At 50.3% G+C, this 21,067-nt stretch overlaps 1 protein-coding gene across 2 annotated transcripts in view; it reads right to left on the minus strand.

Moving 5' to 3' along the window:
• sting1 (stimulator of interferon response cGAMP interactor 1) overlaps positions 1–21,067 on the minus strand; it is an 83,209-nt gene that overhangs the window by 20,956 nt on the left and 41,186 nt on the right. The window lies entirely within an intron of this gene.

Below are 21,067 nucleotides of genomic sequence, written 5' to 3' on the forward strand. Positions count from 1 at the left end.
TTTGGAATTGTAAATGTAGCATTAAAATGCAGTTGTCAATATGACCATTTCACTTAAGTTTTACAACTACCATTAACAACATTGGTGTTAGTGCTATCCATGCAATTATGCAAACATGCTTTTGTACTATTTTGATAGGTTGATGTTATTGGAGGTAAAGAGAAAGAATTTTAAATTCAGAGTATCCTCCTAACAAAAATGTAACATGGTCTCAGTGAGTAAATGTATTGCTCACAAATTCAGTACTTATCCAATCCTGAATCAACCTGATCTCCCAGCCTGATTGGTTTGGCGTTTCCTCTCAGATTAAAAGTTTGTGATTGTCCCGAAGAGGAACCATCTCCCGAAGAGCCACTGTTACTTCACCACGCTAAAATGATCTTCCTCAATTCCTATGCCAGTTCCAACATTTTAGTCAGAAATCCTGCAATAGCGGTTTAACTAGCAAATAGGGAAGTGTCCGTCTTGCTCAGTTTGCCTTCTGCACTGGTCTCCAGACCTCATTATAGCTTTGGATGCAAGACCTGAATTCCAGAGGCAATGCAAGAATGACGGCTCTCTACATCAGGGCAGCGTTTAACATGAGTGTGGCAGCAAGGAACCTCAGTAAAAGCAAACCCAATGGAGATTAGTTGGAGTCATACCTGACACAGAGGAAGATGTGGTTGCTGAATCCAATCATCTCAGCTACTGGAAAGGTCTGCAAGAGTTCCTCAGGGCAATAACCTACACCCAAATACATTCAGCTGGTTTATGAATGACCTTCTCACAATCAGAATACTAGGAGAGTGGCTGTTCACTGATAATTTAAAAGTATTCAGCTCCATTCTTAATAATCAGATAATGAAGCAATCCAAACCCACATACAAGATTGCTGCAACATCCAGCCTGCGTTAATTAGTGGAATGGAACTTGGCACCTCAAAAGTAGCCATCTGCAAGAAATGAGCAGGTAACAGCCTTCCCTTGATGTTCAATGGTGTAAATGTTGCAAAGTTCCCCAATGTCAATATGCCAGGGGAGGACAGGAGGAGGTCACCACTGACCATAAACTACTAAAGCAGGTTAGAAGCTTGGCATTCTGTGGTGAGAAAATGTGCACTTCCTTACTCCACACATTTGGAATGAGTGCAGCACGGTGGCGAATCCCTGCCCATAGTTGATGCCATCCATCCTCTGATAAGTTTCCCACTGATCGTTATCATGTTGAGGCTTGTTCATGTCTCTTTTAGAGCATCCTTTCAGGACCCTGCATCCTCTCAACATGGGCTATCTCCCGGTGTGGGATATCCTTGGGGTTTCTGCCATCTTTGTTTCTGCGCAGATGCCCAAACCAATCTTTGCTTGATTAGAGTGAGCATGCTTGGCCTTTTAGCTCCTATAACACAGTAAAACAATCCAAGGCAAACAAAATTTGACACTGAGTGACATAGATGTTCAGACAGGTGGTCGAAAACATATTTAAAGTGATGGGTTTTATGAAGCAGCTTGAAGAACAAGAGGTAGGGAGGGGCACAGGGTTACAAAAGGGAACTTTAGAGTTTACAACCTCAGCAGCTGAACGTTCAGCTGACAAAGGCACAGCAATTAAATTAGGAGGTGAAGGGGCCAGATGACGAGGATTGCAGATATCTTGTAAGGTTGTAGGGCTGGAGGAGGTTGCAGAGAGAGGGAGGGCAGAGGACATGGAGGGATTTGAAACAAGGATAAGAATTTTAAAATTGAGTCAATGCTGGTCTGGGATCCAATGTAGGTTAGCAAGCATCGAGGCGATGGGTGAACAGGCATTGGTGCAAGTTAGGATATGGGCAGCAGAATTGAGGCGGGGTGGATGATGGGAGATCATAAGAACCAGGGGAGGAGTAGGCCATCTGGCCTCTCGAGCCTGTTCTGTCATTCAATAAGTTCACGGCTGATCTTTTTGTGGACTCAGCTTCACTTACCCGCCCGTTCACCAAAACCCTTGATCCCTTTACTGTTCAAAAATCTATCTATCTTTGCCTTAAAAACATTCAACAAGGTAGTCTTAACTGCTTCACTAGGCAGGGAATTCCACAGATTCACAACCCTTTGGGTGAAGAAGTTCCTACTCAACTTAGTCCTAAATCTGCTCCTGCTTATTTTGAGACTATTCCCCCTAGTTCCAGTTTCACCCGCCAGTGGAAACAACCCCCTGCTTCTATCTTATCTATTCCCTTCATAATTTTACATGTTTCTATAAGATCCCTCCCTCATTTTCTAAATTCCAATGAGTATAGTCCCAGTCTACTCAGTCTCTCCTTATAAGCTAACCCTCTCAACTTTGGAATCAAGCTAGTAAATCTGCTCTGCACCATCTCCAGTGCCAGGACATCCTTTCTCAAGTAAGGAGATCTAAGTTGTACACTGTATTCCAGGTCAGTCAGGAGAGGATTGCAATTTAAAAGCAACAAGGGCTTCAATGAGGATTGCTGCAGCGGCTGAGCTGAGGCAAGTGTGAAGTCAGGCTATAATATGGAGGAAGAAGCAGGCAGTATTGGAGATGGCACGGATTTGCGGTAGAATGTTTAAATCCAGGCCAAACCAAATGGTTTAATTCAGCTGACCTAGACTCTTGGTGACACATGTGAAGACTGTGGCATTCCTGCGGTGCTCCTGATCATAGAACATAGAACATAGAACATAGAAAATACAGCACAGAACAGGCCCTTCGGCCCACGATGTTGTGCCGAACCTTTGTCCTAGATTAAGAACAAATTCATCTACACCCCATCATTCTACCGTAATTCATGTACCTATCCTATAGCCGCCTGAAGGTCCCTAATGTTTCCGACTCAACTTCTTCCACAGGCAGTGCATTCCATGCCCCCACTACTCTCTGGGTAAAGAACCTACCTCTGACATCCCCCCTACATCTTCCACCATTCACCTTAAATTTATGTCCCCTTGTAATGGTTTGTTCTACCCGGGGAAAAAATCTCTGACTGTCTACTCTACCTATTCCCCTGATTATCTTATAAACCTCACTCAAGTCTATAGTTTCCACGATTATCCCTGCTATCTTTCTTAAACAGTGGTACCACATTTGCTATTCTCCAGTCCTCTGGGATTTCACCTGTAACCAATGAGGATACAAAGATGGCCCCAGTAATTTCCTCCCTTGCTTCCCTCAGTATTCTGGGGTAAATCCCATCCGGCCCAGGAGACTTATCTACCTCCTCCTTTTCGATGTTAATATGATCCAGACTGTCCACACACCCTACCCAAGAATCATCTACCACAAAGTCCCTTTCTTTGGTGAACACTGATGCAAATTACTTATTTAGTACCACGCCCATTTCCTCCAGCTCAACACATAAGATTCCCCCCACTGTCCTTAAGTGGTCCAATCCTTTCCCTGGCCACCCTCTTGCTTTTTACATATGAATAAAAAGCTTTGGGATTCACCTTAATCCTACTTGCCAAGGACTTTTTATGACCCCTCCTAGCCCTCCTAATTTCCTGCTTCAATACCTTCCTACTTTCTTTATACTCCTCAAGGGTTTCAACTGTCCCCACCCTTCTAGACCGTACAAAAGTCTCCTTTTTCTTTTTGACAAGGTTCACAATATCCCTCGTTATCCAAGGCTCCCTAAACTTCCTATACTTATCCTTCGTTCTCTCAGGAACATGATTTTCCTGAATCCCAATCAACTGTCGCTTGAAAGACTCCCACATATCCGATGTTGATTTACTATCCATCAGCCGCACCCAATCCAAATTCTTCAATTCCTGTCTAATGTTATCGTAGTTTGCCATTCCCCAGTTTAGCACCTTAATGCGAGGGTTACTCTCATCCCTGTCTAATGGTACCCTAAAACCTACGGAATTGTGGTCACTACTCCCAAAATGTTAGACCATAAGATTATAAGACCATAAGACACAGGAGCAGAATTAGGCCACTTGGCTCATCAAGTCTGCGCCGCCATTTAATCATGGCTGTTATTTTCTCATCCCAATTCTCCTGCTTTCTCCCCATAACCCCTGATCCCCTTATTAATCAAGAACCTATCTCTCTCTGTCTTAAAGACACTGAGTGATTTGGCCTCTACAACCTTCTGCGGCAAAGAGTTCCACAGATTCACCATCCTCTGGCTGAAGGAATTCCTCCTCATCTCTGTTTTAAAGGATCGTCCCTTTATTCTGAGATTGTGTCTCTGGTTCTAGTTTTTCCCACAAGTGGAAACATTCTCTCCACGTCCACGCTATCCAGGCCTGGCAGTATCCTGTAAGTTTCAATAAGATCCCCCTCATCCTTCTAAACTCCAACAAGTACAAACCCAGAGTCCTCAACCGTTCCTCATATGACAAGTTCTTCATTCCAGAGATCATACTTGTGAACCTCCACTGGACCCTTTCCAAGGCCAGCACATCCTTCCTTAGATACTGGGCCCAAAACTGCTCACAACACTCCAAATGGGGTCTGACCAGAACCTTATGTAGCCTCAGAAGTAGATCCCTGGTCTTGTATTCTAACCCTCTTGACATGAATGCTAACATTACATTTGCCTTCTTAACTGCCGACTGAACCTGCACGGTAACCTTAAGAGAGTCGTGAACAAGGACTCCCAAGTCCCTTTGTGTTCTGATTTTCGAAGCATTTCCCCATTTAGCAAATGGTCTATGCCTAAATTCCTCCTTCCAAAGTGCATAACCTCACACTTTTCCACATTCTATTTCATTTGCCACTTCACTGCCCACTTTCCTAGCTTGTCCAAATGCTTCCTCAATACTACCTGTCCCTCTACAGATCTTTGTATCATCTGCAAACTTAGCAACAGTGCCTTCAGTTCCTTCTTCCAGATCATGAATGTATATTGTGAAAAGTTGTGATCCCACCACAGACTCCTGAGGCACACCTGATCGCGGGAGAAGCGCCAAATGGCCGACACTGGCATTTTTATTGAGAATGGCGGCTGCTGCGGCCTTTTAATTGAGAGGAAATAAGGCTGTGTACAGTCTTCCAGCCAGAAGCCGCAGCAGTGAGCTGGTCACACGCCCTGTACGCACACTTGACATCAAGCACCCTCGTTTACCTGATTTTGGTGCCAAATCACAGAAGAGAGCTGGTTCAATTTTCTAGTTGCTAGCAAACAAGGCAAGAGGACTGTGAAGATGAATTATCTTCTTACAAGTAAGAGATGGTCAGAGACACAAATGTACAGAGTGCCTACTGGACAGGATCTCAAATCGGAATGCAATTCCGTATCCCAAGCAATGCAAATTTATGCATGGCAGGAAATATGAAGGATGCTGGAGGAAATTCTGCTATCGGGCCATTTTGAGCCAGCGGACCAATAACAAAGTCCCACGGCCGGCCATCCCCCCCCGCCATATGGCAAATCAGCCTGGAAAACTCTTCCCGCACACTGCAAAGCAGCCTAGAAACCCCCTCCCCCCCCCACACCGCAAAGCAGCTGTCCATCCCTGGACCGCCCGGCAGCCCCCTCCTTCCCCCAAGAACGGGGGTGACCTGCAGCACCCCCCCCCCCCCCCCCCCCCCCACTGGTAATGCTAAATCGGGAGATCCCCCCCAGGGGCCCCTGTAATAGGAATACCTCCAGGGACACCTGCAACAGGGAGACCACCCGCAGGGACCCCTGTAATAAGGAAACTGCCCCAGGGTTACCTGAAATAGCGAGAAGCCCCTTCCCCTCTGGGGCACCTGCAACAAGGAGACCACCCCCACTGACCCCTGTAATATGGAGACTCCCACAAGGACACCTGCAACATGATGACCCTCCCCCAAGAGACCCCTGTAATAAGGAGACGCCCTCCAGGGGCACCTGAAATAGAGAGAAACTCCTCTCCCCTGGGGCACCTGCAGTTGGCCCCCCCCCCCCGGGACACCTGCAATAGGGAGGCCCCCCTCCAGGGACCACTTAACTAAACAAACCCCCCCCCCCCCGCCACCAGGGGGTTGGAGCATCACGTTAAGATCGGCACCTGCCAACGCTGGGCGCCGAACCCAATTTTGCAATTCTCCACTGCATCATGGTCCCCAATATTCCCATGTATGTCATGTGCAGGGAGGTGCTGGCAAATGAGAGGAGAAGTTTCAAATTTTGAAAGAGAAGCGGCGTGTGAAAATTACTTTTGGGGTTGACACCCCAGAGTCCGTTATTAACTTACAGCTCACTCAAGATTAAAAGACTACGCAGCCAAATCTGAACTGTCTACCACAATAAGAAACACTCCAAAAGCCCATGAGGTTTTCAGTATTCTGGAGTAGCATCTCCCAGGAGTGTCCAGTGCTGAGTAAAACAAGCATTTTGTTGCTATGACCCTTCACGACAACCTACTTGTATGAAGTTAGATTTTCTGTTTTCACAATGATGAAGGTGGCACAAAGGACCTGGCTGAACTCTGTACCTGATATGCACATTGCCCTCTACTCCTTTGGACCTGATTGGAGTGAGATTGTGAGGACCAAGCAGGCTCCCCTGTCGCATTAAAGGTAAGTGAAGGTCAGCGGCATGACCGTAGTGGGTTTCAAAGGTCGACTGGTTGGTATAAGTGGGCCCAGGAAATAAAGTTTGAAAAACACTGAACTGAAGGACAATGACTACAAGTGCCAAATGTGTCAATGTGCATGTTCTTTTTCATCCCTAAGCTCCAAGTCATTCTCTCCTGGGACATTAAACCATAAACTTCTTTGTCACACTTTGGATGGCCCCTTGGCCAGGGTTTTGCACCCGGAGCGAATGGCAACTTGGGCGTAAAGTCCCACAAGAGGACAAAAGCAAGATCCTCACTGGCAAGATCTTGTTGTGTGGCCCAGGAAGATGGGGAACCTCATTTAAACACATTATCATCGCATTAGCGGACATCCCCAATGTATTGTCCCTCCTCATTGAGATTTCAACAGGTCTGGAGCAACATGAACCAGGCAAAGTGACCACAGATAAGTGCAGCTCCTGGGGGGGGGGGGGGGGGGGCAGGCAAGGACATGGCGTCCTGGCACTGCCCCTTGGCACTCACCAGTGACACTGCCCGGGCGGGGCCCTTTGACCCTTACAAATGGGGTTCCGATCTCTGGAAAGCCAACATTGCCAACTCTACCAGGCCCCACCCCACCAACGTGGCAGTGTGGGACACACCTCCAGGATTTTATTTCTTCTAAGTGCTGGACAATATGGCAGCAAAAGCGGTCTGTGCAGCCAATGTGTTGCACATCATTTTTCTTGCCTGCTCTCGCACTTGGAAGAAAATTTTGAAAATTCCATCCCCTATTTTTAACAATGACCCCGAGTTCTCGATTCTTCGACAGGTGAAAACATTCTTTCCATATCCACCCTGTCAACATCCCTGAGGATCTTATATGTTTTAATCAGATCACCTCATATACCTCTACACTTCAGCAGACATGAGCCTAGCCTGCCCAACCTTTCCTCACAGGACATCCATTCCAGATAATAGTTTGGTAAATATTCTCTGAACTACTTCCAATGCATTTAGATCATTCCTGAAATTAGGTGACCAATACGGTACACAGTCCTCGAATTGTGTCTCAACTGAAGCAGAACGTCCCTACTTTTGTATTCAATTGCCTTTGCAATACATAATAACATTCAATTAACTTTCTTAATTACTTGCTGTACCTGTGTACTAGCCTTTTGTGATTCATGCACTAGGATGTCCAGATTCCGCTGCAGCTCAGAGGTCCACAATCTCTCACCATTTAGATAATATGCTTCTTTTTTAATCTTCCTGCCAAAATTGACCATTTCACATTTTCCCACATTACAGTCCATTTTCCAGATCTTTGCTTACTCATTGAACCTATCCGTATCTCTTTGTAGCCTCCCAGTGTCCTATTCGCAACTTACCTTCCTACCTGCCATTGTGCCATCAGCAAATTTAGCAACCATACTTTTCGTCCCTTCATCTAAATCATTTAGATGAAGGGCCACTCTGTTTCCTGTCAGCTAACCAATCTTTTCTCCATGCCAATTTGCTACCCTCTACACCAGAAGCTTTTATTTTCCTCAATAACCTTTGAATTGGCACCTTGTCAAATGCCTTCTGTTACCCATCTTTGCAAAATTATATGCTTTCCCTTTAAGCCCAATAACAGTTTTAGTTAACCACGGATGGTGGGTCCTCCTCTTCGAATTTTTATTTGGAATTCATCTCTTCTGTGCATTCTGAAACAACCACTTAAATGTCTGCCACTGCATCTCGATTGACCTATCCCGTAACCTAATTTGTCTCTTCGCTTCAGCTAGCTTTGCTTTCATGCCCTCATAACTGTCTTATTTAAGTTGAAAACACTAGTCGTAGACCCGCTCTTCTTTCCCTCAAACTGACTGTAAAATTCAATAATATTATGGTTGCTGCCATCTAAGGGCATCTTCACTATGAGATCATTAAGTAATCCTATCTCGCTACACAATACGAGGTCAAGTATAGCCTGCTCTCTCGTTGGTACCAGATGCTCGAAGAAACTATCCCGAAAACAATCTACCAATTCCTCAGCTTGGTTACCTTTCCCCATCTAATTTTTTCAGTCTACATGCTTGATTTCTATGTATGTATTGTCTGATGCTGTTGATGTTCTTGTTTTTAATATTGTGCCCATGTATTTTGCACTATATACGATAAATATAAAATGAAATATTTATAGATTAATCGCTGAACCTTTCTGATATGCTCCCATTATTTCTTCCTTTATTCCCCACCCGACTGTGTGGGTACTGTTAGGAAAGCCTGTACACATTCCCGTAAATGATTTCTTGTCTTTATCATTTATCAGCTCTACTGAAACGGCTTCTATCTAACTTTCTCTATTATGACCAGTTGTTTTAGCTCAGTAGATGGTGATGGGCCAGGGGGAATTGAGGGGGTGGAAGACCTCTATTATAGGTAGGCTGTGCCCATCGGAGGCCTTTCCCACCCTTCAAGATCACACTTTGTCCTTTTCCTCCCCACCTGGCCAACCCATTCAGTTGGATTCAACCCCTTTCTCGGTAGTGCCAGCTGGCAATATCAGGATATACCTTAAATGCGCACTCCTCTTTGTTTTGTCTGCCTGTAGTCCCAGCAGTGGCCATCGCTCGCACACAGCGCTGCAAGAGCAACATAGCTACTGGCCATCCAATTAGCTGGCAGCTCTTCAAGGCAGGAGTTCTTTCCAAAATAAGGCCAGACGTCTTGCCTTTATGAAATTAGTGCTGCTCCCAGAGACAAACTGCTCAGTTGTCAGTGTGGTGGATGGTCTCAGCACCGACTTGTTATCTGGGCAGTCGGGGACCATTTTTTAAAAATTAAGGGCAATTTAGCGTGGCCAATCCACCTACCCTCCACATCTTTGGGTTGGGGGGTGAGACCAACACGGACAGTGGAGAATGTGCAAACTCCACACGGACAGTGACCCAGAGCCGGGATCGAAGGAGGGTCCTCGGCGCAGTGAGGCAGCAGTGCTAACCAGTGCGCCACCATGCCACCCATGGGAACCAGCAGACATAACATTAACTTTGAAGCATCTAATGAATACCTTAATTCTGATTTACTTTTTGCATTTTGTGCCAACTGTGGAAATATCCTGTTCTTCATCTTATTTGCTAGTGAGATGCGGCGGGCAGGTGTTACGGTGTGACGGAGCTGGGGTGGTTGGGGGTGGTGCTTAATGACAATCACCTCAATAAACGAAGGAAGTAGAAAGCTAACCTCTGGGGCGGGATTTTCCTCAGCCCTGCGCTGAAATCGGATTTGGCGCGGGGGCGGAGAATCGGTGTTCACGGGGGAATCGCAGCCAGCTGCGGGGGTCATTGACAGTGGCCCCCCCAGCGATTCTCCAGGCAAAACTGGCCGAGTTCCCGACGGCGTGGTTCTAACCACGTATTGCCGGTCGGGAACCGCGGGTGGCGGCTGCAGACTTAGTCTGTGGCCGCACTGGTGGGGGGCGGGGGGTATCGGGCACTGGAGGAGGGCCTCATGGGCGGCCGGGGCAGCGATTGGACGGCTCGGATCCGCGGGTGCGCACCATCTCGGGAGGACCTACATTGTTGATGTCAGTCTGCGGTCCGAGTCCACCATAGTGCACGGCGTGGCCGCTGCAGGCTGCCGTCATGCGCATGCGCGGACTCCCGACCGGAAGAAAGCTGCGAGAAACACTCCGGGGCCCTGCTAGCCCCCTGCAGGTGGGAGAATCACTGTAAATTTTTATATGGAAAGTCTGGCGTCAAACGCCAGCGATTTTACGCCGGCGTGGAGACATAGCCCCATTTTTGGAGAATCCAGCCTGTTCAGCCTCTTCCAGTTCAGTTGCCCTCCTGCTCCTGCTGCTCCACCTAGTGGACGGTAGCGGGAGCGCAACACAGGTGCAAAAGAGTCAGCCTCCCAGATCACTGCAGCGCAAATTGGGCTTAAATGGATCACAAAATGATTTTTTAAAATATGGCATGGAACAAATGGCTAAACTAGGGCATAATTGTGCAAAATATGGAGAAGTTGGTCATCCTGGCCGTTATCCTTCCTAAATCCATGAGCCCTGAACTGCCCTCAGTGCACTGGGTGTGATCTAACAAGAGCAATGCAGAGTAGAAACATGGGACTGGATTCTCCGGTCGCCGACATCGAAATCGCGTTCGGCAATTGGCCGGAGATTCAACGATCCCAACCAAATCGGGGCCAGCGCCACTTTTGCGATGCTCTGCTCCCTCGAAAGCAGCGTACTCGCATTGCCTGACGCCTGCCCCCGATGCTCCGCCCCCGACCAGCCGAGTTCCGGTGCTGGACACATGTGGTCTCATCCGTCGGGAACCCGGCATGGCGGCTGCGGACTCAGTCCAGCGCCGCCACAGTCGGGGGAGGGCCGATCCGCGGGCACGGGGGAATTTATCAGGGGCTGGGGGCACTGTCGGGAGGTGGTCCTGGGCGCGGGAGCCAGCTGAAGAGGGCGGACTATTTTGCGAGCTGGGTCCGCAAGCGGCAGCCGCTATGTTGCACGGTGTGGCCACGGTAGGCCGCTGCTGTGTGCATGTGCGGCCACGGACTCAGCAATTCTCCACGCCGTATCGGCAGCTGGAGCCGGGTGCTCTACGCTGCCTTCCTGCTAGCTCCCAGCAAGACGGGGAATCGGTGGCCGCTTTACGGCAGTTTTTCTTTGTAAGTGGGGGCATAGTCCCAGAATCAGAAAATCCAGCAGACTTTTATCTGCTTTTAATCTAGTCTCTAGATAAAAAGAACAGTGTTGCGAGACGAGACCAAGTTCCCTTTTCACACCGAGAATTCCCTCCATTGTGTTGTGTGGCAATACCACTGCTAAGCGGGATAGGTTTCAAACAGATCTCGCAATTCAAGACTGGGCATCCATGAGGGCCTGTAGAGCAGCAGCAGCAGCAGAATTGTACTCAACCTCAATCTGTAACCTCATGGGTGGGCATATCCCCTTCTACCATTCCTACCAAGCCAGGGGATCAATCTGGTTCAACGAAGAGTGCAGGAGGGCATGCCAGGAGCAGCACCGGGAATAGCTAAAAATGAGATGTCATCTGGGTGAAGCTACAACACAGCACTACATGTGTAGCAAATAGCATAAGTAGCATGTAATAGACAGAGATAAGTGATTCCACAACCAAAGGATCAGATCTAAACTCTGCGGTCCAGCCACATCCTGTTGTGAATGGTGATCGACAATTAAACAATACACAGGAGGAAGCGGCCCCACATATATCTCCATCGTCAGTGATGGACGGGCTCAGCACAAGTTAAGGCTGAGGCATTTGCAACGATCTCTAGCCAGAATTGCCTCGATAATAATTAATCTCGGCCTCCCAGAGGTCATCAGCTTCACAGATGCTAGTCTTCAGCCAAATCCTTTCACTCCAAGTGTTGACAATCTGTAACCTCATGGCCCAAAATATCCCCCACTCTATCATTACCAACAAGCCAGGGAATCAACCCTGGTTTAATGAATAGTGCAGGAGGGAATTCCAGGAGCAACACCAGGAATACCAGAAAATGAGGTGTCAACCTGGTGAAGCTACAACACTCGGTCATTTGTATGACCAGCAACATAAGCAATCTTCAGCCAATTCGATTCACCTCATATTATGTCAAGAAATGACTGAAGGCACTGGATACGGCAAAGCCTATGGGCCCTGACAATATCCCAGCAATATTACTGGAGATTTGTGCTCCAGAACTTTCCATTCCCCTAGCCAAGCTTCTCCAGTATAGTTACAACATTGGCATCGACCTGGCAATGTGGAAAATTGCCCAGGTATGTCCTGTACACAAAAGACAGGACAAGTCCAACCCCATCAATCTACTCTCAATCATCAGTAAAGTGATAGAAAGAGTCATCAACAGTGCTATCATGAGTCACGTACTGAGCAATACCCTGCTCACATACACTCAGTTTGGTCCGCAAGGGTCACTCAGCTCCTGACCTTATTACAGCTTTGGTTCAAACGTGGACAAAAGAGCTGTACTCCAAAGGAAGATGGCTGTGGTTGTTGGGAATCAGTCACCTGTCCAGGAACATCACTGCAGGAGTTCCTCAGGGTAGCACCCTAGGTCAAACCATCTTCAGCTGCTTCATCAATGGCCTTCCTTCCAACAGAAGATCAGATGTGAGGATGTTCGTTGACGACTGCACAATGTTCAGCACCATTCGCAACTCCTCAGGCACTAAAGCAATCCAATGCAATTGCCGCAAGATCTGGACAATATTCAGGCTTGGGCTCACAAATAGCAAGTAACATTCACGCCATCCAGGTGCCAGGCACTGACCATCTTCAATACGAGATAATCAAACCATTGCCCTTTGACATTACGAAAGAGAAAATGTTGGAAAATCTCAGCAGGTCTGGCAGCATCTGTAGGGAGAGAAAAGAGCTAACGTTTCGAGTCCGATGACAAAGAGACCCCAATGATTGTTGGGGCTTGTCCTGCACCGCCACAGTCGGGGGGGGGAGCCGTGCCGCTGGCCGGGGGGGGGGAGGCTTTGGCGGGGGCTAGGAGGACTTGTGGGGGGTGGTCGGGGAGGCGAGGGGGGTCCAGGGGGGCACTATCTGGCAGGTCGGGTCCATGTGCCGCCGGCGCCATGTTGTATGGCATGACCGCTACACGTCGTCACCGTGCTCATGCGCGGCCACGGACAAAGCCATTCTCCAGCCCTTTTTGGCGCAGGAGCCGAGAGTTTTACCCGGCGCTGCTGCTAGCCCCTCATCGGTCCCGGAATCGGTGAAGGTTATGCACCAATTTTGGCGTCGTAAAACGACACTGTTCCCAGACCGGCGTCAGCACATAGCCACAAAATCGGACAATCCAGCTCCATAACTTTTTATTTACAGTGACTATATGTATGTTCAGATCTCTGCATGATTTTGGAACTTCTCCGTCACCCAGATCTCTGTTACTCCATCATGTAATGTTACATCATCATTGCACCAGCATCAAGTGCTTCTGATGTGAACTCTTTCCTCACAGCAGACCTAAGTTTCTTTGGACTTCACCTGTTTCTTGCTTCTCACCAATTGATTCAAAAAAAGCAGGGTTTATCAACTTAATCAGGAATTGTCAGGTGAGTTGAGAGGTCCTTATGCACTGACCCCCTGCCATGCACAGATGGTCAGTGTGGTCACAGGTCACATTAACTGATGATCCTTGCATTACATCTGCTGTTAACGATAGGACTTCATGTGAATCAAACATCTCTGTGCCCTCTAACATCTTGGGCCCCTCTTCTCCCACCTGTTCTGCTGTGACAAACATTCTGTTCTATATTTTTTGGTTGACGACCTCGCATTTGCTGACACTGAAACCGATGCATTGGAGTTTTGCCAACTTACTTAATTTATCATGATCTTTCTGGAACCATTTACATCTGCACTACTTACAAAGTTATTTAGTTTTGTGTCTTTAGCAAATTTGGACATGTGGGGCGGGATTCTCCGACCACCGACGGTGAAATCGCGTTCGGCAATTGGCCAGAGAATCCAGGGGCGAAATTCTCCGACCCCACCTGCCGGGTCGGAGAATCGCCGGGGGCTGGCGTGAATCCCGCCCCCGCCGGTTGCCGAAGTCTCCGGCACCGGAGATTCAGCGGGGGCGGGAATCGCGCCGCGCCAGTTGGCGGACCCCCCCCTCGATTCTCCGGCCCGGATGGGCCGAAGTCCCGCCGCTAAAATGCCTGTCCCGCCGGCGTAAATTAAACCACCTACCTTACCGGCGGGACAAGGCGGCGCGGGCGGGCTCCGGGGTCCTGGGGGGGGCGCGGGGCGATCTGGCCCCGGGCGGTGCCCCCACGGTGGTCTGGCCCGCGATCGGGGCCCACCGGTCCGCGGGCGGGCCTGTGCCGTGGGGGCACTCTTTCCCTTCCGCCTCCGCCACGGTCTCCACCATGGCGGAGGCAGAAGAGACTCCCTGCACTGCGCATGCGCGGGAATGCTGTCAGCGGCCGCTAACGCTCCCACGCATGCGCCGCCCGGAGATGACATTTCCGCGCCAGCTGGCGGGGCACCAAAGGTCTTTTCCGCCAGCTGGCGGGGCGGAAATCAGTCCGGCGCCGACCTAGCCCCCAATGTTGGGGCTCCGCCCCCAAAGATGCGGAGCATTCCGCACCTTTGGGGCGGCGCGATGCCCGTCTGATTTGCGCCGTTTTGGGCGCCAGTCGACGGACATCGCGCCGTTACCGGAGTATTACGCCCCAGGTTTCCGATGTTCCGCCCCTCCAAAACACCATTCTGCTGGCAGGGGGGCTTCGGCGGGGGCTGGGGGGACTGCTGGGGGGTGGTCCAGGGGTGGCGAGGGGAGCAGTTTTTGGCAGGCTGGGTATGCACGCGGCCGGTGCCATGTTGTACGGCGCGCCGCCACAGGCGCATGTACGGCCAGGGACCAGCCATTGTGCGTCATTATCGGCAGGTAAAGATGGGGGCATTACATGGCGCAGCTGCTAGCTTGAACCCTGCAAGCTCCTTTCCTGAGGCCCTTACTCCACCAGCTCCTTTCCCAAGGCCCGAGCCCCACCATCTCCTTTCCTGAGGCCCAAACCCCACCAGCTCCTTTCCCAAGGCCCGAACCCCACCAGCTCCTTTCCCGAGGCCCGAACCCGCAAGCTCCTTTCCCAAGGCCCGAACGTCACCAGCTCCTTTCCTGAGGCCCGAACCTCACCAGCTCCTTTCCTGAGACCCGAACGTCACCAGCTCCTTTCCTGAGGCCCAAACCTCACCAGCTCCTGTAGCCATGTAAAATGGCTGACTCCCGATTAGAATGGTCAAAACCCAATCTAAAATGGCGAACGAAAGAGGCTGATGGGAAAATCAGCCAACAGGACTCAAACGGACAGCTGCAGGTAAAACAGTGTATTCGCCTCTGGGGAAGTCAGTCCAGACCGATACCTGCAGCCATCAACATCACAACAACCCAGCCATCTGCATTTTAATCAGCCATCCCCGGGAACAATTGCTACAAATTAGCAACTCAAAGCCAATCCAGACCTTTCAGCGCCAGCAGGGGCTAACACAAAGAAAGGTAAACGACCACCCCCCGATCAAGGAATCGCTCCAGTGTTGGAGCATATCATTGGGAACAAGTCCAATCACTTGGAACCAGGTACAAGGTCCGCCCCGAGAGGCAGGAATCCCCTGGGGACTATAAGAATAGGGGCCAAGTTCAACTCGACCCATCTTCTCCTGCTCGCAACCTTCGAGACCCTTCGACAAAGAAAACTGTAAGTGTTACTCCAGCGATCGCTACCAGATAGGTACTCCTGACTATCGACTTGTACCAGCTTTTGAATCCCGCAGGCTCAGAACCAATTCGAAAGACCATTCGTTTCCGTGACCTGGTGGGCCATTTCCAAAGTTAAGTATTGGCCTTTAGTGGTAGGTAGTAGTCGAGAAGTAGGATTATTGTATAAGTATTTATTGCTGTATATAATAAATGAGCGTTGATTTAACTCTTACTAAGCAGTGTGTTGCATTATTAATCATTACTTGGACTTGAACCACGTGGCGGTATCAGAAAGATACCTGGCGACTCATGAGCAAAGGTGACAGAATACGAATAAAGTAAACTAAGGCTAAAACGAGCAACATTTTGGCGACTCTGCCGGGACCCGATCTAGAAGTGGAAAACCACTCCGGGAGAACCCAAGAAATTTTGAATTAGAATCCAATTGGAAACAGAAAAACACAAGTGTTCAAGCGGTTCTGATTAATAGTCATAATTCGGAAGTGTGTGTGTATGCATGCGTTACTAAAAGGGCGATAATGTAAAACTGATAGATTTTTGTTGCGTCAAAACTGTTGGAAGTCTGTATTTTCGGAAATTAGCGCAAGCCGTACCCGCATCTACGACACCGCCTTAGCCCCCTGTTCCAAATTTAAACAAAGCAAGCGGATAGGAAAGATGGCCATGCAGGCAATGCAGCGCCTCATGAACCCTGAGGAATTTGTGGTCGCAGCGACCAGCAGCAGTAGAGTGGGACAGTATCCCATTTGGGAAGAGGAAATCTGGAAATATCTCAAGGGCAAAGGATGGCCCATGTGGAATGATTTCTGCGACAATAACGAATCAGGTCCCGGAAGTATAGGGCATACTTGATGGGCGAACATGAGTGAGATACATAAAAATAGCTTAGCGGAAGCTCACAAGCCGATGGCAATTGTGTCCTGTTTGGCACAATTGCGAGGCACAGAGGAGGTCGTCAAGACGCTCCGCAAAGAAGTTGAGGGCATACATCGGATGAGTAAAGTCGATGTGAGCGAAGTTGAGAAAGAGAATTTAGAGTTAAGGAGGAAATTGACAGCAAAGGATGAAGAGGTGGCTGACGCCAAACGGGGTCGCCAGTCTTGTCTGGTGCATTTAAGCAGTTTCCAATCCCAGTACGAAAAGGCCTATCAGGACACGCAGCGTGCAGTCCTAGTAAGGAAAGAAACAGAAAAGCAGGTGGAGACGCTACAGAAACAATGTAGTGATCTCAAGGCAGCCTTGAGAGCACTCCACGCTGCCACCACAGAACAAAGACAGAGCACCATAGATCATGCGAAGTGCCGGAAGCAGATTGCAGAGCTGCAATCACTGCTTTCTGTCCAGAAAGGATCTCAGGAAACCTTTGGGGAAAAGTTAGACCAGGAAGACGGCCCTGATTGGGAAGAGTTACAAGAAACAGCGCAGAGATATGTTCAGGGAACATGTGCGCAGGGAAAGCCCCAAAGGAGAAAAGCACCCCAACCCCCCCCACACAGCAGGTAGTTCAGGCTCCAATTAACCCTGTAACCACCCACCGCACAGCCACATCGGACGAGGCGGAATTACTATATTCCACCCCCCTAACAGTGACCCAATTACGGGATGTGTGTGCAAAGATCACACCGTTCCTCCCCGCCGCAGACCCCTACCATTTCTTTGCCACCGTCAAACATCAGGCGACCATGTACGGCCTGGATGAGAGAGAGCAGGTAAAGCTCATGGTTCTAAGTTTAGATCCATCAGTAGCAGCAGCCCTTCCCGACCCACAGAATGTAGGAGGAGGCACCCTTGCAGAAATGCATACCGCGAATCTGGATGCGATCGGGTATAACCGGGGTGACCCTGTAGATGGCCTCAATAAGTGTAGGCAGAAGAAGTCTGAGCACCCCACAGCGTTCGCAGGACGCCTGTGGATTCACTTTGCAGCCGTTTTTCGAGACGTAGACCGTGCCCATTTGTCCCCAGACAATATGGCCAAATGGACCCGCACCCTTATCTCCCATGCCACAGATGCAGGACAGAATGCCTGTACTAGTTATGATCCCTCAGAAGAGGCCCATAACGAGAAGTGGGTAGTTAAAAGATTGTCCCGCGTTTGGGAACAATCTGTTCAGAGTAAACCCACAGCTAAAACCACCGAAGAAAAGCAAGCCGCCGCAGACATGCAGGCAGTAAAAGCAACCCATCACAACCCCGCCTGGGTAAATGAGGGAAAGAACAGCACCCCAACAAAGTCACAAGAATGTTACAACTGCGGACAGTTGGGACATTTCGCGAAAGAGTGCAATGGCCCCAAAAAGCCACAGAGAGCCCAACAAACAGGCACTCTGATTAAGAAAAAGACAGAGCCCATCCATAGCGTTAGCACCCGTTCGGATCAGACGGACTTGGCCGGAACAGACTGACGGTGTACGGGCTCTCCCAGTTGGGTCTGTGACACCCTTTGGGATAGGTCAGGACGACCCGTAGTCGCAGCGAAAATTCGGGGACAGCCTATCGAATTTCTTTGGGCCACAGGAGGGTCCCGCACCACCATAAATTCCTCCACCCTTTTTCAAAAGGACACGTGGCCCACTACAGCCACTATCACCCTCAGCGGCTTTACAGGCCACTCACAGCAGGGACACATCACAGCCCCTGTACCCATTCAAATCGGAACCGTCACCACCAAACACCCCGTAGTTTTAGTAGACCTGCCCCACACAGCAGAACACATTCTGGGAATCGACTTTATGAATTCCCACCACCTATCATTCGATCCAGTCAACCAGTGTGTCTGGAAGATGGCGAAATCTGCTAGAGCCCCCGCAACGATCAACATAGGGGAATACATGAACAAAATTAACGCCGTAGGCGAATTTTGGTTCAACCCGACCACGCTTAGTACGGACAAGCAGGTTAGAGCAGTCCTGCAAAAGAACAGGGCAGCATTCGCGACCCACAAGCACGACTGTGGACGGATGACTGGCTCCGTACAAGTAACAGGACCTGACCCTAGACCCGAAAAACAGTACGGATTCCCCCTAGAAGCAGAGGGAGAAATCCTAAAAGTTATAGAGAGCTTATTAGAGCAGGGCATACTAAGATCAGTAGCATCTACTAATAATGCCCCGATTTGGCCAGTAAGAAAGCCCGACGGATCATGGCGCCTGACCATTGATTATCGGGAACTCAATAAAGTCACCCCCGCAGCAGCCCCCACCGTAGCAACAAGTCCCGAGACCATGCTCAGGCAGGAACTCAATTCCCGCTACTTCAAGGTTTTGGACATTGTGGTAGTATGCATTAGGGGTCATGTGGGACTGTGAAGCCATGATGTCATTGGCTGACAGATCCCGGGTCCTGGTTGGACGTTGACCTCTCGCTCCGACCTGAAGGTGGAGTATAAGTACCTGGAGTCCTCCCCCGCAGGCAGTCTACGACTGAACTGCGGGGGAAACAGTCACGCTTAATAAAGCCTCATCGACTTCACTCTATTCGTCTCTCGGAGTCTTTGTGCGCTACAATTTATTAAGCGTGACTAAAGGACTATGGAGCTCAGGATCATCCCGAAATGCCTGAGGATCAGCCCCCACGCAGTGAACGCGGCAGCAGCTTTCAAGCACTGGCAGACTTGTTTTGAGGCCTACCTCAGAACGGCCACCGGCCGGGTCACAGAAGACCAAAAACTACAGGTCCTGCACTCGAGGTTAAGCACGGAGATTTTCTCTTTCATCGAAGACGCAGAGGATTTCCAGACGGCGTTCGCAGCACTAAAAAGTCTCTATGTCCGCCCAGTAAACCAGATCTACGCTCGCTATCAACTCGCAACGAGACGGCAAAGTCCCGGAGAATCGATAGATGAATTCTACGCCGCGCTACTAATTTTGGGACGAGCCTGCAGCTGCCCGTCGGTGAACGCAAATGAACACACGGACATGTTAATGCGCGATGCTTTTGTGGCAGGTATGAACTCCTCCCAAATCCACCAAAGACTTCTAGAAAAAGAGTCGCTAGGACTCTCAGAGGCACGGGCCCTAGCAGCCTCCCTAGACGTGGCCACGCGAAATACCCGCGCCTACGGCCCCGACCGCGCGGCAGCCCATTGGGCTCCATATGTACCCGTCGCGACAAACCCACCCCCCCCCCCCCGGACACCCCACAGGCTTGCGCGGTCCAAACGCCAAGTCGCACCGTGGGCGCCCGCTGCTATTTCTGCGGCCAGGCGAAACACCCCCGGCAGCGCTGCCCGGCCCGCGCAGCGATCTGCAAGAGCTGCGGGAAAAAGGGCCATTTCGCGGTTGTGTGCCGGTCCCGCGAGGTCGCCGCTGTCCCGGGAGAACAGGGAGCCCTGCACGCCGCTTACGCTCCCCAACCCCCCCAGCGCCCCATGTACGACCCGCAGGCGCAGCCACTCTGGGTCCCGACCACCGCGGTCCCGGGAGAACAGGGAGCCCTGCACGCCGTTTACGCTCCCCAACCCCCCCCCGCGCCCCACGTATGACCCGCCGGCGCTACCAATTTGGGTCCCGACCACCGCAGTCCCCAGAGATGAGGGAGACCCGCGCGTTCCTAACGCTCCCCAACCCCCCCAGCGCCCCATGTGCGACCCGCAGACGCCGCCATTTTGGGTCCCGGCCACCACGAGGGGAGGAAGGGCGCCGCCATCTTGGACCACCCTAGACCTGTACGACGCATGGGGGCGGCCATATTGTCCACCGCCGCCGCCATCTTGTGACCCCCCAGCCATGTGCGATGCATGGGGGCAGCCATTTTGTTCACCCCTGACGCCATCTTGGACGGCAACAACGGACCCCAGTGTCGACGGCTCCACGGGGTTCGAAGAAGACGCTCAACTATTACAACCACGTCTCGCTTCAATAACGCTGGACCAAGCTTGGCCCCGGACACTCCAGACGACGACGACAACGGTGCTGATAAACGGGCACGAGACACCATGCCTAGTCGACTCCGGGAGCACGGAGAGCTTTATCCACCCCGACACGGTAAGACGCTGTTCTTTGACCACCCATCCCAGCGCACAAAAGATTTCCCTAGCTGCAGGATCCCACTCCGTACAGATCAAAGGCTTCTGCATAGTTACCCTAACGGTGCAGGGGAGGGAGTTCAAAAACTACAGGCTCTACGTCCTTCCCCAACTCTGCGCCCCCACATTACTGGGATTAGACTTCCAGTGCAATCTACAGAGCCTTACCTTCAAATTCGGCGGCCCAATACCCCCACTCACTATCTGCGGCCTCGCAACCCTCAAGGTGCAACCCCCGTCCTTGTTTGCAAATCTCACCCTGGATTGCAAACCCGTCGCCACTAGGAGCAGACGGTACAGTGCCCAGGACCGGACCTTCATT

This window comes from Scyliorhinus torazame, chromosome 7 (assembly GCF_047496885.1).
Source record: "Scyliorhinus torazame isolate Kashiwa2021f chromosome 7, sScyTor2.1, whole genome shotgun sequence".
NCBI lineage: Eukaryota > Metazoa > Chordata > Chondrichthyes > Carcharhiniformes > Scyliorhinidae > Scyliorhinus > Scyliorhinus torazame.